Source organism: Stegodyphus dumicola, chromosome 4 (genome assembly GCF_044657685.1).
Source record: "Stegodyphus dumicola isolate Sdum_Otavi_A_Nest chromosome 4, ASM4465768v1".
NCBI classification, from domain to species: Eukaryota; Metazoa; Arthropoda; class Arachnida; order Araneae; family Eresidae; genus Stegodyphus; species Stegodyphus dumicola.
The window spans coordinates 166096179-166117006 of record NC_140771.1 but is presented as its reverse complement, the minus strand read 5'-3'; the positions used below and the strand labels follow the sequence as shown (position 1 = coordinate 166117006).

Here is a 20828-nt window from a genome sequence, read left to right as displayed (position 1 = left end):
GATTGTAACATTTTCAGAAGAAGTTGCTGCTATAGGAAATTTAGGGATGTCTTCTATTTTAGATGGAGATGGTTTGTTTTCTGGTTGGCGAATTTTTTTGAAATCTCTGCTGATAAATTTTAACTCCACTGTAAGAGCTTAAGTGAGATTCAGAGCAAAATATACACTTGGGTTTCTCATTTGATTGAAGTTGGCATGTATTACTCCTATGGTTCTTAGTGCATTTTACGCAGCGTGCAGGTTTAAAGCAGTTGGCCTGTAAATGTCCAAACTCCTCAGCGTTTCCCGCGCAGACCACTTTTAAAGTCTATCATTACTTGACTGAGCACAGTCCTTTTATGAATAATTCCTATCGATTAAGATTGCTCGAAAATAACTAATGTCTATATGGTATGGCAGGGGATTCACATACTTCAGTCAAAGTTTGGCAATAATTACTGAATGTTTTAAATATTAGAAGCATGATGTGTAATTTTCATAATCATTGTAGCAGAGTATCTTATATTGTATGCTTTTTTTAATTATCTAGTGGGACATTTTATATTTAAGGGTAATTTGCATTGCTTATGGTTTCTATTTACACTCTGGTACTTTAGAATAGTCATTTCAAGGTCATTATATTCCGATTCGCCTCGTTACTATAGTGTTGACAGTGGCAGAGTAGATGGTCTATTTCCCTAATTATTTTTTTCTTTCACTTAATTTCTTTTATTATGTTTTGCTTTGAGAAAAGAGCCCGAATTAAAGCTGACGTTGAACTATGCCGCAAATGATATCTATAATATTGTGAAGGTTGTTTACGCGGAGTGTATTTTTCAATGATCACATTAAAATCAAAAATGTTATTTAGATTATGGATTGCTTCTCCGTTTGCATTCCTATATAGTTCCAGAACAAATATGGGTAGCATTATTTTTTTACCAACTAAAGTCTTTGAAAATTGCTTGACTTTAATAATCGGATATTTTCTTCGAAGTCGTCAAACATGGCTTGTTTTCATGAATGACTTTAACCGTGAGAGAAGGATTATCTGAAACATGTGAAAATTATTCTTTGCGTTTTTTAGGTTAGCTATCGTGTTATAATAATCAGTAATTGAATTAGTGCGAAGATATATCGCTCTATTTTTCATCTCAGCTTCGAAGTGTTCTTTGCAAGTTTCTTTTAACATAATATCAATAGACATCCAAACAGGATTGTCCGTGAGGACTATGGGCGTGATATTCATCTGTAATTCCTTATCCTGTTCTGTGACTTCCATTTCTGAATTTAAGGCCGGAAATTGGTTTTCATGCAGAATTTCTGCTAGCAGGGAAGACACAGGTGATCTCCACGTTTTAATGAGGGCTTGCCATTTTTTATCTTCCTTCGGTAATTTCTTTTTCCGTTCGCTATCTCTGATCTCTGAATTTTCGTAAGCTTCTTTTACTATCTGGAATTTTTGCGTAACCCGATAGCATATTTCACAAGTGCACGTCTGTGTAGCCACCGAGGGTATGGCTTCTAAATTGGACCAATGAGCATCCAGTAATATTTCTGTCATGTCACATGACCTTTCGCGTGCTTGAAGATTTAAGCAAAATGGTTGAAAATGTTCTGCCACGCAATTTTCTGTACAAAGTAATTAAAGCATCGTCGATTATTTCTGAAACTTTTCATTGCGAAGTTAGATCAAATATAGGCAAATATGAAGACTTCACTACTTGGTTGAAATAAATACAAACACATGTTGGAGATTTCGCAAAAATATCGATGTGAAATATTACTTAATAAATGGTAAATAAGATGAAGAAAGAAATATGTGATAAACATCTGAGACCAAATGCAATCTTTACATAAAACTATGCGTATGAGAAACATATTTACACCAATTATATATAGTAAATAAAAGTCAGCCCTTTTTATTGCTGTCCATGTGAAAAAGATGTTCTATAATAATAACCAATGCAGAATTTTATTCAAAGTGAAAAATCTTGAAATTCATATTTATTTCCTAACATCTAATGGGTTGTAACTTGAAGACATTTCTGTTGGTTACATTCTGAATTACAAATGCACTGACAGTAAATTAAGAAATTTTCTGACAGGTATTTAATTCAAGTAATTCCAATACATTCATTTATTCACTAAATAACTTACTTGAACTAAGAATGAAAGCAGTATAGATAAAATTAAAAACAATATGGAAAAAGTTGTATGAAAGTATAAATAACGACAACCTATTGCCTTTCTTTCATTTATTGAAATTTTCTTCGACACATACATAAGAATGTGTTTAAATAAATATGATTTTTTTTATTTCTTGCTGATCAAATTTGTAGCCTTGGTAACTATCTTAAAATGATTAGCAACTATCTTCATCGCGAATAATAGACGCTCATCGATCGATCAGGTTTATTCCTTAGTCTAATTAATTTTCAGTTGCTAAAACATATTGCGAAATTTCTTAACTAAGGATATTTACGTATCTCTTGACTAGTCAGTGAAGACCAAAGCAAGTAAAACAAATCTGCATCTTCCGATCTTTCAATAGCATTTATATGACACTGCAAATTAAATAGCTCCATTTTTGGTTTTCTTAGTGCGTTATTATTACGGCGATGACTATAATGTAAAATTGGACTCCGAATAATTAAAATCTTTAAATCTGTCTTCAATTTCTTGTCTTAATATCGCAATCTTTCTTACATAATCCTGAGATTTCTCATTTGAAATAATGAGACAATATTAAGATGTAAGAAATGCACGAACTTATTTTATCCCACTTGCGTTTCCAATAATTTCAAATTAAAAGCTTTAATACAAGCATAACATGTCACGGTAACTTTATTCTTTTTCTTGCAGCTCTTTAATCAGAATATTTAAATGGACAAGTAAGTTAACAAAAAATGCTAAATCACAGTCACGTGGGCTGTCATACAAACATAAATTGATAGAGACAACAGCTCAAACTATTTATAGCATCTGTATTTTCTGCGAAAGTAATCACGTATATTAGTTTAATCTATATTAACATATATGTAACTGAAATGTAATTCACTGGCTGTGACGTAAATCTGCTTCAGGTGCCGGATGCGACCAGCAGGCCATCAGCTTGAGTCTATAGCTTTACATTACGTGTAGATTACACTACTATAGTTTTCTCTGCTTTACTGAACTAGAAATCCTTGACTTAATACAGATAAGAAAAAGGATGAAATTACTGCAATATTCAGCATATTTTAGAGTGCATTGTTAAATAGAATTTATTAAATGCAAAGTAAAATGCTGTTTACGTGGTGGTAAGGTAATTCACAAGCTTAATTAAGCAATTAATCTGGACATTATGAATAAAACCCAAGTACTACGAGGTTATATTCACTCGGCCACTGGTGCTATCTATTAACTTTGATGTGCAAGATTTCCCTTCAGTTCTCGACGGCTGTCTCAGAAATACTCACTTATTTTACTTGTTTTTAATACTGGTTCTTACAGCCATAATACACTTATTGTAGATAAACTAATTATAGATTATTGTAATTAATAATGCAACAGAGTTCCTGCGAGACGTTATAGTGACGTTGGTGATGTATGAAGAAAATTTATATATCCCTTCTTCTTCCAATGGCAAAAATTAGTAATGCGTGTGAGGTACAAGGTGGATAATCCGCTTTCTAGAATTATGTATATTAACAGTCTTAGATGGAAAGGGAATGGCAATGACAGGCTGATGAAAAAGCCTTTGCTTTTTCATCAGCCTGTCATTGCCATTGGTTATGCCTATAAACATGGCAATCGTTCTGCTGGCTTTAAACCTGAGTTTGAACTTGAAAAATTACTGGAAGATGCACCTTTTTAATCTGTGTTGTTGTTTCCTTGTATCGTGCCGAAAATGGCCTATGAGAAAAGTCTAAAGCCTGAAAGAAAAGTATAAACTATTAAAAGAACTTGATTCTCTTGATAAGTGCAGCCAGAGAAAAGCTGCATCTAAATCTGGAATTTCCGAAACTCCATTGCACAAGCTACTTAAACAAAGCATTCTAATTCATAAAGATGTAATAAAAAGGCAAATGTTTCAAGAAGCGCAGAATCAAGGAAAATCGAAAAATGCTGAAATTGCTCTCCTAGAATGGTTTCAAGTCATGAAACTGAAAATTACTCCTGCTTCCATATCTGCTTTCACTATTAAAGTCATGGAATTCGCTAAAATGGTTGGAGAAAATTTTCTGTAAACTGATAAATGCCTCACAAGTTGGAAACAGAAATTCAATTAATTTTACTACACTTACTGAATTGCTTTTTGGCGATGTCGTGTCATTTTATGATCCTCTTGCTCCGCCTTTGTCTCCATTCACTGCTACTCCTTTCCTGGTCCTTCTTATCATGACTGCATTCATATTATGTGCTTTCATGGCAGTAAGTGTCATTGATTCGGACACGTCACGCTGCGCGATATTCGCTTAATATTAAGGTTTGATCTTTCCAAATATAGCAGGATTAGCGACATAATGGAAAAGCAGCTGATTTATCAGACTTCGATAAATGTCAAATCGTTATGGCTCGGCGACTGGGAACATCAATATCAGAAATGGCGAGTTTAGTGGGCTGTTCACGTGCAGTTGTTGTGACCACATATCGAAAGTGGTGTATGGATAGTGAAACGACAAGTGGCCGGCCAGCAGTGTGTCGTCGATGGCGTATTGATACCAGAGGAGAGGGATTATTGCTGCGCATTGTTCGCTGTGACAGAAGGCTACAACAGCCGAACTCACTACCAGCTACAATAGTGGTGACCTAGACAGTATTTCTCAACACACTGTGCAACGTACATTGCTGCGTATGCGTCTGCGCAACCAGAGATCGAAGCATCTCCCTGCTCCTGACGGCACATCATCGCCATTTTCGAGTTTGCGAAAGCACGGAGGAATGATATTCCAGCATAGATGAAAGGGGTGTATGCAGCGAAAAAGGGTTGATAACCACAAGCTTACATTTTTTCGACACAATGAATCTTGCTCACAAAAAACAAAAACATTTTTAAAAGTTTACTGGAGGCCACTAATGACGACGCTGTACATGATACTGATATGCCTCTTAAACAAAACTATATAAAAACTGGGTTTATGCACTATACAAGATACTAAAATAAAACAATTTGCCTTACAGTATGCCTTGACTTAAAGAAGACAATTTGCCTAAATCATTTGTCGATAATATGTAAAAACTGCATTGCAAATACTATTAATTATTTTGATTTTTCGAGAAACAATGAACCAGATTTTGAGTTTTGAGAAACACCGATTTTGAGTTCACTACAAAGAAAAGCCTATATCTCAGATTGTGATTCAGAATCTAGTAATCTTCAAACTCGCCATATTGTTTTTCTTTAATTATCAGGTATTCGATCAAATATGCCTTTACAGAAGTAGTTTGCTCTAGAAAATTGTTGTTTAGTAGAAGCAAAGATTAATGATGTTTCTGCATGCTGTTAAAAATTAACGTAAATAAAAAATAAAATAATAATAATCCCAAAACATCAAAATAACTGTGTTCCTTTTTTCACTTTGGTCTTCCTCGGCATCGATCACCAATAATCGATAAGATAGATTTTGACGGTTGAATTAAAGAAAAACTTTAATAATTTTTCAACATGTACTCAAAAGGTGTCATTTTTTAGCAGACGCTGACATGAAATATAGAAGAAGAAAATGAAGTGTTACCATTAACAGCAGCTCGATCTGACGTATATTTTGAAATTATAGCTACTCAACGTATATTTATTAACCTTAAGTTTAATAGTTCATTTGTCATTATATAGACAGCTTAGTGGTTCAACCGGAAATGCTTACTGTGGCAGTTTTATATATATTTCTGTTTTGGGAGAGATCTTCCACTATAATTTATTCTTCAGTTAGTTTCTATCAAAAGATAAATATTACGAATGTGAATTATCAACGATTATCGCTTTTTTTATATAGATACCATGAAGTGGATACAAGGACGCATTTAAGATTTTCCACGATGAAAAAAAGATCACTCGATGATAATTAATTCATGAAAATTTTACTGTCATAAGTTGAAGTTTTTTTTTTTTTTTTTTTAGCTTGAAACATTTTCTACTAGCTCTTGTTGAAGAATATCAAATATGCCGTTTCGAAGGGAAAATATGAATAGCTTCAATTACTTATTTCTAATTTTCTTGGGGTTAAACGCATTTATCTGCCAAAAATGTGCGTCTCATAAATTTATAGCTTTAGCTGTTTATCAACTGAATTATTCAAATTTAATTTTAAAGCAGGCATATTTTCAATATTGTGTCTAGAAAACCGTTTTCAATTTTGTGTAGAATGGTGTTTTCGAGTTTGAAACAAAGGTTTGTTGGTGTAGTAAAAAGCTGTTATATTTAATGCTTATTAACTCTTTTTTCTGCTTTATTTAAAATTAAATAGCAGAATAATCAAGCCACGTATGAATTATGCAAGAATGCATAAATGGCTCTTTCTTTAATTACCTCTTTCATTTCTCTAAAGATTAGACCTCAGGTTCTTATTGTTTTCATCTAAATATAGCTTACAAAATCCTAAGTGATTTCTGTACATGGTAAATTGGATTTTATTCAAATTTTTGGGCACCTTCATAATAAAAATTGTTTTTTTTTATGGTTCTAATTCTATAAAAGCAATCTTTTTTAAAACATGAGGATCAACTTATGGCAGAATTGTGGGTCTTATCTAGTGCAGCGGTTCTCAACCTTTTGACTAACGCATACCACCTATACAAAATTTTAAAACCTTTAGTACCACCACTACAAAGTACTACTACCACGTGCGATATTATAACATGTTTTGTTGTACACCTTTTACCAGCATAATTTTGCTCGAATTTTTCTCTCTGAATAAGATATTTGGCGATGCGTAACAGTGAGTACTATTTGCTAAATAATAAAAAATATAAACAAGATCAAAGTGAACGAAAAGCAGTTCTCGAACAAGAGCTGACGATGGTTGCATATGTATTTTAAAGATACAAAGAACTTTAAACTACGTCATTAATCTAAAAGGTAATACGATGTTCGCTTAGAACAAGAAGTCAGTAATAAAAGCGCTTTAAATTCAATGGCTGTATGTAGCAATTTAACGCAATGTGATACTCTAAAGTGGATTCGAGGAAAGTTAGTTTTCGTCGTAATTAAAACACGTTATTTTAATTATCATGAAAGGAAACCTTTCTTGACTCCTTCATTAGAACATCGCTTAAAAGGTTTCGAAGCTGCAATAGTAAGCATGGGTTTACATCCAATGGTTGAGAGACACCTGCGATGTTGTCGCATCCACTGGCGTATGAATAATATGGAAATACTGTACCTAAAATTATTCGGAGAATAATACCTTTTTGGTTATAGACTTTTTATTTTGAATACAAGAGAAAAATACCTTTTTGGTAAAATGAGAACTAGAGTTTGCTCTCTATAATTTTGTTAATATACGTTCGCTTTTCCTTGCATTTAACAGTATTGTAAAGAAGAAAATGAAAGTGAAATGAGACCATTTATTCCCATGTGCAGTATTTATACCTTACTTCCAACATTCGAAAATTTCATTTCTAAACCAATAAATTTAAATTTAATCATTTTTAAATCAACCTCTGGTAGGAAACACATATTGATGCTTTGATTCTCTTTATTCATGATGTACAATTATTTGCTTTGAAAAACATTTTTTTTTTCCAGTTTTTACATCCTCTAGAAATCTGATCTGAAAACACTCATATGCTTTCAGATTATATGAAAATCTACTCTCATCCATAGAAAAAATTAAACAAATTCTAATTTCAGCAACATATGTACAGAAACACATAAAAGTTTCAAAACTATGAAAGGAAGGAAGGATTTGCTTTGAATAGGATGTTTAGCATACCAATAAAACATTATAGTTATGTATAAATATATGTTAATCACAAATGTTTCGTATTTTAAAGTTTATTGCTTTCTTTACCACAATATCTTATTTCTTAATTAAAGTTTTTCCAAATTATTAGTTAATAACATTAGAAATAAATTTTATTGCTTAAAAGTGGTCATTGAATATGGAAAAAAATTTTTCAGATGTGCATTTCTGTACATAATTTTATCCCACGATGCTGTTTTCACGCAGTATTCCTAATAGACAAATTTCTATTTTTCAGTTTTTGAATAGTAATGAATCAAACTATTCAATTGGGATTTCAGTCATAGCAGCGAGTTTGCATTTAGAATTGCTAATACTAAGTGTGATTTTGGAACAGACGTTGCAATCCGCTTTGATCTAGCTTCACCTTGCTCCCACAGTTACTTGAATCAGTTTATTTTTAAAGCATGATTGAAAATGCGCGGCTCTGTAGTTTTGAAAAAATCGCTGTATACAAGAGACATACTTTGTCTCTTTAGGGAAAGAACATCCGAATTTATTCCAAAGGCAGTGTGTTTCACACAAGATGATAAAACATTTTTACTTGCATCCAATGTATCAAGGTTGCTTCTTTTCTTGCAAGGCTTCAAAGAAATACGTTAACATTTATGGAACACCCAGAAGATACTATTATCCGATAAAAATGTATTTGTAGGAGAAAGTAAAGAGAAAAGTTTTTATAATGCTAAAGTGATATATCGCTCGGTGAAAAAGTACAGCGTCTTTACTCTGTTGAGATTCTTAATTTTTTATCATAACTTTTAAAGTAATTTAAATATTTTAGATTTGTACAAAGTTCCGAATTTCTTATTACCTGGTCGGCAAACTTATTAACATATCTGAAAGAGTAAAGACTTTCCAGTCTTTCAGTTCAAAGACTGGAAATAAATTTTTGTTTAAGATCTACTCAGTAAGCTGAACGTAAAAATTTTTCGTTTTTGATTCCAAGAATTTTGAATCGTTCTGGAGCTATTTATTTAAAATACTGTTTTATTTACACTAACAGAATACGAATTAAATTTATGTTTTATTTTGTATACAAGTACCTAAGAAACGCAATTTGCTCTTGATATATAACTTTGTATTGTAGTTTTGCGTATGCCTAAGTTACTCACTAACGTAAACCTTATTTAACTGAGGCGTATCAACGTCTTCGCTGCTAAATCTTATGTTTTATAAACAATAATATCAGATGAAAAGGAGAACATTTATGTTACATAGGGCGTATTGAAAAATGTGCCAACTAAAATGAAAATAACTGGTTCACCGCTGTTTGCAAGAAATTATAAACACATTGAAAACTTTTAATCAACAGAAAAATATCTAGCATAATCATAGATTTCCTGAATACTAGATTAAATTATATTTGTATTAAATATTAAATTACAAAAAAACTCGCTCTCACCAAGCTAACTACAGTTCTTGCTCAACAGTTAAATTCAACATAAGGCAAGCTTTACTATTCGCGCTTTTTTGCAACTTAATATATGTTATGGTGAAGCCAATATGTATGGAGAAGGAATAGTAAAATAAGAGAAGGAATACCAAACAAGTACTACTTATTTAAAATAAATACTTATCAATGGATAAAAATCAGTTTACTTCTCAAAGTTAGGAAGCTCACATAAGTATTAGTCAAGCTAATCGTTTTCTGAAAATGTAGTAATATTATAACACTAAGGTATACACATGATTTCTAATACTCGAGCATTGTCATATCTACTTCTAATGAATGCCTTCGTAACGCTGAGCTCAGACATTAAGCCCTTTCCTTTACAGCGAATTTATAAACGCACCTGAAAGCGACAGTCCGGCAAGCTGCTTCCAGAGAAGATTTTTATTACTAAACAGTACTTCTTTGTTTAACCTAGAGGACAGTCTATATTTTCAGATTGATACAGCTGGACTCCTCCTGACCTCTGCATCTAAAATCCAATATATACTTACCGAAAGTTAGAGTACTTAAGATTTTAGGGTCACCGGAACAGTTTGATAATAGTTCGACTATAATTGCCCGTGTAAAATATATTTTTTATTTATTACGAGATATAAATGCGAAAGAAGACAAATTTTTGGACCTAATTAATGCAATCGCTACCTAAATTGTAGTTATAATAAAACTATTGGAAAGTTACTTACTCAGAAAAAAGCAAAAAGTATAAGAAATTAAACAAGATCTATAAAGTGGAAAATATTTCATTCAGATAGCTAATACAATCACGCTCTGAAAAAGGTGGGGGGAAGAAAAGTGAAATTGAAGCATAAATAATTCTTTGTTGCCAATGAAAAATACGTGAGTTATGTTCAGTGAATAATCCACAGTTTGTATAAATGTCTGGTGATACAAGAAATTGCACTCAAACGTGAGAACTTCGATAAAGTGGGCTAGAAAGTACATGCGATAATTAAAATTATCAACGCGAGTTAAGCGTGAAAAAAAACTGAATGAGGACGTTTTGACTTAGTTCAAATGTGGAAAACCTGTTAGGAGTGCAGCGAAATATTAATACAGGTTTCAATAAAGGACCAGATACCCATGACCAGAAACATTCGACTTTTATCTGAAAGGTTTAGATTAAAAAAAGCTGACTTGTACACCACATGACTTCCTTGTACGGACTATTAAATTATACACATTTTTTCCTGCATTTCATATAAACTTATTGATTTGCATTAAATCTACTTCGTCGATAGCGCATAAAACACAATAGAATAAATACGCTCTTTAAAATTCACTATATTTACCATAGCGTCAGTTTGGCGCTAGCTTCACTGAACAGTATTGCATTTCAATCATTTTATAACTCAGAATATACAAAAATTATATTATCTAATCTTTGTCACATGTTCTTTTCAAATACTGTAATAAATCTAAAACGACATTGTTAGGAAGTATGAGATACTATATGTGGCGTGTCGGTTAGGCCCTGTAACTCATCACATGAAGACGCGTATCTTGACGCGACTTACGTGACGGATCTTCCGTCCATTTATTGTGTTAGTGTAGTGTATTGTGTATTATCATTGTAATAAATGTTATCTATGAACTTGGAGAATCTCTTGAAATATGCCAACACTGATCACCCGGTAACCATACCTCTTGACACTGTGAGGTAGCTACGCTCCCTTATAAAAGAAAGTAAAGAAATAAAAAAGAAAAAAATTTCATAGACGATTCAGCGCCTCTTACCTAATGCGCATACGCCACTAGTAAACATTTTCCTCTGTCCGAGACTGACTAGTCTCAATATTTGCTTGCTAATACGAAACACTTGTTTCCTCGAATTTCATTAGAGATATATTTCGCATTTAATTAATTCAGTTCTCATTTCGCGGCAAGGCAAAAATACTTAAAAACTCAAAATATTTCCATTAAATTTGAAAGATATAGAGAAACATAAAACACCAAATACGGTTAAAACAATTTAAAAAAATTACAATTAAAATTATAGTTTCTACGCAGAAAACAGCAATTCGGCCAGCAGGTACGAAGGTAGATTTTTTGATGCACAAAACTAAAAGTTTCTTTTTTCGCCCATTCGGCAAAATGACACTGAGGGTGCACTTAAACAACTTTTATATTGTTAATAATTCTACAAATATTGCAGGCAGATTAACTAAAAGCATAAAAACCTTAACCAGAAAATAACAACATAATTCAATCATTTCTTAATCAAAAAATGCACACATAAAGAATTAAGTCTGAGTTCAATCAGCCAAGTAACAGACTGAGTATATATATATAATACTTTTGGTGCTTTTGATTGACACCAAAAAAGAGAGGTATACAATTGCATGTTATAGCAGTCCTATATACAAAATTTCAAAGTTCTGAAACTACTCGCTTTTGAGTTGTGCGAGATACATACATACGTATGTACAGATGCTACGAAAAACTCTTCTAAATCCATTTTAAATCAGTTTTATAATTCGTTTGGATAAAAAGAGTCCTTTATTCTCTCCTTACGTTCAGATGTCACTCAAAAACACCGTTAAATTGCATTCGATAGCGGTCAAATGAATATTTTCGTTGAAATATGGTACCCGGAATTTTTTGCGATTACAAATAATACTTCATTTACTTCGTACAAAGAAATAAAAATTAAAGCTCCAGAATGAATATCGTGTTTATTTACTTTCTTCTCGTTATCTTGATGAATTATGAAGCTAGTTAAATAAGCTGCATGATTAAATTATATGTGGCTCTTCTAAACTTGATTATTCACTGCTTGAGACTTTCTCCAGACCTTTGTAATAAAAAATAAAGTAGCAATGTTTCACATATGAATACGGCAAAGTTATTTTATAGATTCAGAATGTGTAATTTTATAGAAACAGATACATGAATCTTGATTAATGAACACTTAGATCTTACATAATAACAGCTGGCAGTCGTATAGTATTTGAGTGTAGGAAATGCTTCAGAATTTAGGAATGTAGGAATGAATTTACCTTTACATACAAAAAAGAATTTTATAATATAGTTACTTTTTCTAGTAGTATTTAATTCCTGATTTAGGAAGAAACCAAAATAGCAAATGATTACTACGTAAGAGGTATTGCAAATAAATTAAAATCTGAGTATATGACAATTAACTCTAATTAATAATAGACATGAGCAGCTTCAAGCTACTTCAAGATAACGCAAAAAATAATATTATACTGAAAATTATGTAACATAAAATAGTTATGATTTAAAACTGTGTACCATACTCCTGATTTTCTAAGTATGTTTCTAAATGAATCGCCTATTTCGAATAACTTTAAAAAAAATTTTAGACGTTTTATTGACTCATCTGTCAGGAACACAAAGATTTCATCAATTTGTTCGCTTCTTATTTATGCAACCCTTAGGAACTCTGTATTAATGTTGCTGTTTTACAGTAACAATATTTTGATGAAATGCGTTGTGAGTTTTCTTCTTTTCTTTGATTTTTCAAGTAAATAACTTCGAAACCGAACACGGAAGATTGACCAAGGAAGATATCTTTTGATTTTTTTTCGGGCGACGTTAAAACATGGAGTCATGAATATCTATTATATAAGAAGGAGTAACACGGCTAAGATATGATGATCTACGATCTACATGGCCTTTCGATCTGTGGGCTTGCTTCCTTGCCATTGGGGATATTTTGCTTTTCAGTACTGGTTAAAAAGTTTTCCTGATGACTTTAGGGCATTTCTATATCCTCGGTTTTAATTAAACATTTTAGCATTGAAGACTAGCCGAAATACTCAATATTCGAATGAGTTGATGCACTAGAAGACTGGAATGAGAAGATTAGAAAGTTAAAAAATATTACTTATTTTAAAAATTGCTTTTTGAACTTCTAGAGTGGTATAGTCCATTGAATGCGGGTAATTGCATCTGGCTTGGGTTCAATTCCAAGCGAACTGGTTGGATGAATTTTGCTTTTCGTGTTTTTCCCATCTGTAATTAAATACGAGGCGTTGTCTCTCAAAACTTTCTACACGAAGTCATCCCTCCTCTTAGGCAGATGCCCCTCGTAGCCTTGCCATATTCAAGTAATCTAACGTAACATAAAGTAACCTTGAAACGTTTAAAATGCCCTTAGTGATTAATGTTTCATAGCTCAATCCCTTTCATTAAGTCTGATTTATTGTTCAGTGTATTCAAGGATACACTGAAAATATACACTTAATTTATCTGATTATATATATAGACATTAAATTTAAATACTTTTTCTGTAAGCTAAACAGTCATAAATTATGCAACTGTGCAAAATTTCCATCGTCTTTTAGAAAAATTTATGTAGCGAGGAAACGCACATATTCAATGAACTCCATCTGTGTTACAGTTAAGTTAAGTATTTAAGTTAGTAATGTACACTGCTCAAAAAAAAAAAAGGGACAGTCCTATATCTCCCGATCTACTGGGCCGATTGACAAAATTCAAATTGCGTTCTTCATGTCTCGAAAGCGTGACTTGGGATATATATTAGATTTATATATAGCACTATTCTAACATAGGTATTTTGACACAAAATCGGACTTTTTCTGAAATAATATACCAATTTTTTTACATATTTCGATTCTACGACTCAAATTACGCCTAAATATGAAATTTTGTATAATTTGGAGCGAAATTTACGGAGAAATTCACAAATTTATGTTGGCACTTTTTTGTCAGTTTGCGCCAAGAATACTTCACTTGGCGAACTTCTTAATATATGGCAACCTAGTTTCCTTTCCCGTGAGAGGAAAAAAAGTCACCATCGTTCCTTTTTTCCAAATAATATTCTTTATATTATATTTTTAATTATAACTTATTATTTTAAGTAATTTTTTCTTTTCCGAATTTCATTTTAATTGTTTAAGTTGCACGTTTTTTTTTTTTTTTTTTCGAATAACTGTTTTAAAAATTTCTATTTACCTATTCGAACTGCGTAAATAAAGGTGCAGCGTTTATTTTTTTTTTCAAATAGTTTTCTTTATATATATTTTTCGTCATAGTTATTATTTTAGGTAATTTTTAAATTTTTATACTTTTATTTTAATTGTTTGTGTTGCATTGTCTCTTCAGATAATTGTTTTAAATTTTCTATTTATTCCTTCGAACTGAGCATTTTAAATATATTTATTAATATCAATTTTGCAGAATTTGATTTTATTTATTTGAACTGCGTTTCTTTCGGAAGAATACTTTGTAACCCAGACTACGATGAGTTTGAAAACTGCATACTATATTAAAAGAGAAAATACAGTAAAGCACAGTTTTACACGCCTTTCAATGTTCCGTTCAGAAAAGATATATATAAATAAGAGAGATGTATAACCGACATTTTAACTTAGGATGACTTGCATACACTGCTTTAAACAGTTTTATCATTGTGCCCATTGCTTTACACAATTTTATCCTACATTTGGTTTCTTAAAATGTTATTCATATTTTAGTCAAATATTTTCTTTTTGAAATCGCAAGAATCAAATATCATAACATTGAAAATTTTAAATTTAAAAAAATACAAATACTAAATTTTACGAAAAAATTTGTTTTTCTTCTCTTTTTCTTTAAGCATTCTGAAAGTATATTAAAAAGTATCCAACTTTTCGAAACATTTTGGTATTTCTGACAATCATTTTAAATAAAGTTATCGCCTTCCATTTCATAAAGGCCCACAAACGGCCGAGTGGTAAAGACGCTGATCACTGGTAGTTCGGTCCGAGGTTCGAATCCCGCGAACGGGCTGGTTGCATGGGTATTTCCGTGGTTTTCCCGATGTGTAACGTGTATACGAGCCAGTTTTCCTTAGAAAGTCCTCCACGAAGGCATCCCTCCCTTTAGGCAGATAGCCCTCTTGTGCTTTGCCATAATTAAATAATCCAATCCAATCCTTAATTAAATATAATTGATTTGTAACTTCTACTAGAACTGACGTTAAGAATTGAAGTGCAAGTAAATAATATCGTGTGCAATCTTGATTAATATAAAATTTAAAATATTTGCACAGAAAAATATTTGCATTCAGACAGAAAGTTTTTTGAAATATTTGCAATTACTTTATAGGAAGGATTTATTAATAACCGTAATAATTACTTATTATATTACTGATGATTAGGAATCAGTTCTTGACAATTACATTCTAAATTAGAATTTTAAGAATTATTGAATGTTGTGTGTCGTTTATATAATTATTCTTACTTGTCCACGGAATCTGCTGACTTATCCAGCGATTAAGTAGCTGCAGTTATGTAGTTATGTAGAAACATAACCATTGAACTTCCATTAATTCAGTCTCTAGAGGGTTGCATATTTATATCATAATTTGACTTTTATAAAAATGATTATTCTAAATCTTATGTTTCTATAAAAATATACTGTGCTTTAAAAATATGGATTATAGTACCAGCCGCTCTTTCAGCCACTTCAAAAGCATCAGTTTGTTTAGAAATAAATTGTGCAGGTAATGTCATAAAATTCAAATAAACATCAAACGAAAATTCTCAGTTTTAGACAATTCAATTTAAACGAAGTAAAGTAGCAGACGATAAAACGCCGAAGGTAAAAATTTACTCTTACAAAAATTTACTCTTATTTAAAAAAAAAAAAATAAATAAAAAAGATAGAGAGAAATTAAAAAAAATATTAAAAAATGTATTTAAAAAAATAGCTTTTCATATAGTATTAATAAATATTTATTACGCATCATTGAGGGAAAAAATGTCATATAATTAATTCTCCGTAAAATTTTACTTGAAATTTATGGTTAAAATAGCTGTGGCAATACAGTGTAACAAAAATCCATAGACCACATTTGGCGTTATTATCGCTCAAAAAAAAGATGCCAAATTTCAAAACGCGAAAATATGTAAATTTGTGTATATCTTAGAAAATTTTGAATAAAATGTCTAATTTTTTGCAGATATGCTTAAAAATATACGTACTTTAAGATGATGGTAAAAATTTTATAGGTTATAATTCAAAATTTTTTTCGAAAAATTTATAAAAATTATTTAAAAACAGAAATTTAAAAAATAAAACACAAAAAATGGGTAAATTTTATTTGGAATGAACCTAAATTTCGAAATGTGAGAGAAAAAATCAAAAAAGTTTAATAAAAAAAGAGATATGAATAAATATTTGCCAAATTCAATTAACATTGAGGAGCTAAAATTTTGAGAGCTAATATTTCAAAAACTACTCGTACGATTTTTACAAAACTTAGTATTCTGGCATAATTTGAGTCGTAGAATAGAAATATGTAAAAAAATTGGTATGTTATTTCAGAAAAAGTCCGATTTTGTGTCAAAATACCTATGTTAGAATAGTGCTATATATAAATCTAATATATATCCTAAGTCGCTCTTTCGAGACATGAAGAACGCAATTTGAATTTCGTGAATCGCCCCAGTAGAACGGGAGATATAGCATTGTCCCATTTTTTTTTTGAGCAGTGTACATTACTAACTTAAATACAAAGTACTAGAAACACTGTGAATGATTGCTTTGGGTTCCCAGAACTCAAAGAAATCATTTGGGTTTTGGAAACGGGTTCTTTGATTTTACTTTAATTCCTATAGTGCAAATTGTTCGGGTTTATGAATATTTCGTTTAATGAAATATTTTCGGGAACGAGTGAAATTTGTGAATCAAGTTTTTACTATATTTCATTTATTACCATGATAATGTATGTATTGAAAAAAGATCTTATGGTTCTACAAAAAGTCCGGGGGTCCTTACCGCTAGGTTCAAATATCAGAGAGAAAAATTTGAGTGCAGATTTACTTGTGCTTTTGTTCTGTTACTTGCAACATTTCTTTCATATTCGGACCATATTTTTTTACCAGTGGGTAACTGGACATTCTTAATTACACATGTCGCAAAGGTGAATAATAAATACCTCAGCTTCAAGAAAAGGGACTTTTGGATCAAGCACGGGTGCAGCAAAAGGTGCATTATCCCGTATTGCTCGTTAGATGTGTATGATTTTCTTAATGAAAAATTTCCATGGATTGGGCATGGTTTTCCAAAATCTCCATTCGCATTGAAATGGTCCCCTTTCAACACCAGATAGCACACAGTGGATTGTCGCAGTAATCAAGTTGCATTTCCTTTTCATCCATATAGGACAGATTAACAATCGCGTAAACGTTTGGAGGAATCTTTTCGAAAGATAGACACTTCATATTCTCCGCAACGTATTAAGAAGAACATGCAGACGCATAAATCTGTGTTTACAACACTATGGAGTATATACAGATATACTGGATTCGTAGATCGTACACGCAAATATTCAGCTACATAGTATATGTAGCGTAGCGGTTTCTTAACTTTAAATTAATAAATCTAAGAATACATCAATGCGAGTGGACTGTAGATTAACCTTTATTCGGCAGTTTGAACTTTCGAACACAACACAGCACAAAGTAAAGCGACAGAGTTACAATTAGCGTTTGCAAGAATGAAAGAACAAAATGCGAGCTGCGTATACAATCTGCGCATTGCGAAATATATCTCACAGACAGGCAGAGAGTTCTGGTGGCCGAAACAGTATATGCAAAATAAATAAGCTAAAATTACACTGAGATTGCTGTATGCGATATAAAATTAGAGGTACAAATATTTATTTGGTACCCTGCAGAATCTGTTAAATATCTTGCTTTGATCTAATGAAAATTTACTTCCTTTACATTTAACCAATGCTGTGTGAAATAAAGCATGAACTGATAATTTCTTTTCCGAAATATTAATTTCAGTTTCGAAACATAATTGCATGAATTAATAGCTCTAATTTCAATATATTAATTCCTTCACTATCTCCTAAATAAAATAAAATATATCTTGATAGCTTTTATAATTCCTCAATCAAGAGTTGTAAAATTTATGAACGTTACGTTTTCTTATAAAACTGAAAGACGAAAAAAAGAAAAACTGAATCGTTAATTCCACGAGACATTGCCTTTAAATCTGGCTTTCTTCATTGAAAAATTGTCCAATATGTGGAAAAAATGTTACTAAAGCATCCGCCGCTGGAGGGAATGAAACGAATCCGAGAGATAAAGGGTTATTTGTCACTCCCTTTATCCCTTTATTCTCTGGCATCAACTGGAGGTCTGCCAGTTCTTTCTTCTATCTTCTGTGTCTCTACGAAATTCAAATATTCTTTACATGCGCTCGTTATTGGATTGAGATACTGCAAATGATCATTATATACCGAAAATGATTACATAACATATTGCTCTCTCGCTTCTAAGAAATGGATTTATGAGCTAATACCTACAATCCTTAAACTATAACAATACATTTTCTTAATCTTATTGTTGTTTAAAAGCGATGATTCTTTCTTTTCATGAATATTTCCTAGAGAATGAGGTAGATTGACCATTATGCGTAATAATAATTTTATCTTTTCTCCGAATGCAAAAGCAAGCGAATGTTTCTGCCATAATATCTTTACTTTCTTCTCCACAACGAATATTTTGTGCAATTAGGTGTCATTGTTAAAAATATATTGGATTCTCTAGGATTCAATAGATTGTAGTAAAACACATAAAGGCTAAATGCTAAGGAAAGTGATGTCATTTTGAAGGTTTTTCTAAGGGAAAATACCTTATATTCAGATTACAAATAAACGGAAAACCCCGAAACCTTGCATATATCAAACTTATTCGCCCGGATTTGAACACAGGTCGAATTACCAGTATTCAGCATGTTTAGAGCTTTGGCATAGGGGGGGGGCATATTTAAAACAAGAGTCATTATGTTAAGTAAAAATATGTTTATAGGGGTCAACTTTATATCTCATAATTATTCCTTGTTTCTGAAGGTATTTACTTTACATAAAGAATATTTACAATATTTAAAAAAAAACATATTTTATCAGTGAAGCGCCATTGAAGAAATTTATGTTTCCATGCATTAATATATTGACTAAATATTGAACTAAGTTTCTTAACAAGGAAATTAAATTATCTTGCAAATTTTAGTTCCTATCCACATGTATAAAACAAATCATGCCATTCTCTAAGAGGCCTGATACTTAAGGTTCGTAACAATAAGTGTATACAAGATAAGTAGAGATACTATTCGAAATCCTAAGTACTGCAAAATTATAAGCTGGTTTTTATTTACATATCATGTACGCAGTGTTGATAAAAACCTATTTTAATAATTTTAATATTTGATTTAATGGTTTAAAACGTACATGCTTCTCTTTTTATTGTGTAATGTGCACTTATTGGTTGCTAGATAATTTCACGTTTGAATCTTAGGAGAACAGAAAATGTACTTTGCGTGCACAAAGCTTCAAGTAAGATATTTTAAGATTTATTTCAATTCATAATTAATTAAAAAATAGTTTTCGTTGCTATGGGAGAAAATGAAAATGTTTTTGAAAGATTTTATGGGAACCTAAAAAAAGTTAGCAATAACGAATCTGAAGAGTGAAATGAAGACACTTAGCAATAACGAATCTGAAGAGTGAAATGAAGACACTTCGAATTCTGAACGAGCAAAACAATGTGAAACATTTGCTGAGAAGCAACGGCCAATGACATCCGATGATAAAGGTAGGTAATTAGCAGGAAAGATGCTGATTTGAAGATGTGGTTATTTGCAGATAAATTTAAAAAAATTAACTAAATACATTTCCTTTCACGCTTCTTTTTAACTTCTGACAAACATCAGCTTTAAACCTAATGACAGAATTTTTAATTTTGTATGTTCGGTAACTTTTCTTTAATTTTATGAATATTATCCTTTTCTATTTCTTATTTATCTCTTTTTTTTAACTAATGCATTTATGATGTTTTTAAATATCATTTTTAATGTTTAGGGTGGGAAATTTCGGAATTTGGCCATATTGATCCTTTCCAGATGATTATTATTGTAGAATGTAGATTTGCGTTAAATTACTGAAACATTTCAGCATAATTTTGAATGGAAGACATCATAAAATAATCATCTTTCATTAGAATCCCATTTTCAGAGAAAAGAAATTATTGGAAATGCAAAAAGCATGTCTAATATACTAAACTGCTGTGGCGCTAATGAATATTTTATTGCAAATTTGAAGTGAGTAGTAATAAACTGACATGACACCTATTTAAAAAGTACAGCTTTAACTCAGAATTCAAGTATATAAAGATACAATAAAATACTGTTTCTTAGATTTCATACCTGTGACTAACGATCGCTTTTACATTTTAATCAAGATGAAAAGGCTTTCGAGCACTTACCTGAAAAGGAAAAGAAATTACCTTAGTATTATAACAGTATTTTGCAATCTAATTACTTATAAAATGTACTTATTTCTTCAATTCAAAATTATGATTAAAAATAATTAATGTGAAAATTTACATCACACTGAGATCAGGAAACAGTTGCGTTTTTCTGAACGCAACTGTGGACTTCAGGTACAATCATTCTTGACATGATCTTTA

At 31.3% G+C, this 20828-nt stretch overlaps 1 protein-coding gene and 1 long non-coding RNA gene across 2 annotated transcripts in view; one reads left to right on the top strand and one right to left on the bottom strand.

The window, feature by feature from the left end:
• Positions 1 to 20828, bottom strand: part of LOC118187957 (glycerophosphocholine cholinephosphodiesterase ENPP6-like) — a 275565-nt gene that overhangs the window by 101103 nt on the left and 153634 nt on the right. The gene's annotated exons all lie outside the window — the stretch shown is intronic.
• Positions 1 to 20828, top strand: part of LOC146997747 (uncharacterized) — a 102983-nt gene that overhangs the window by 10277 nt on the left and 71878 nt on the right. The window lies entirely within an intron of this gene.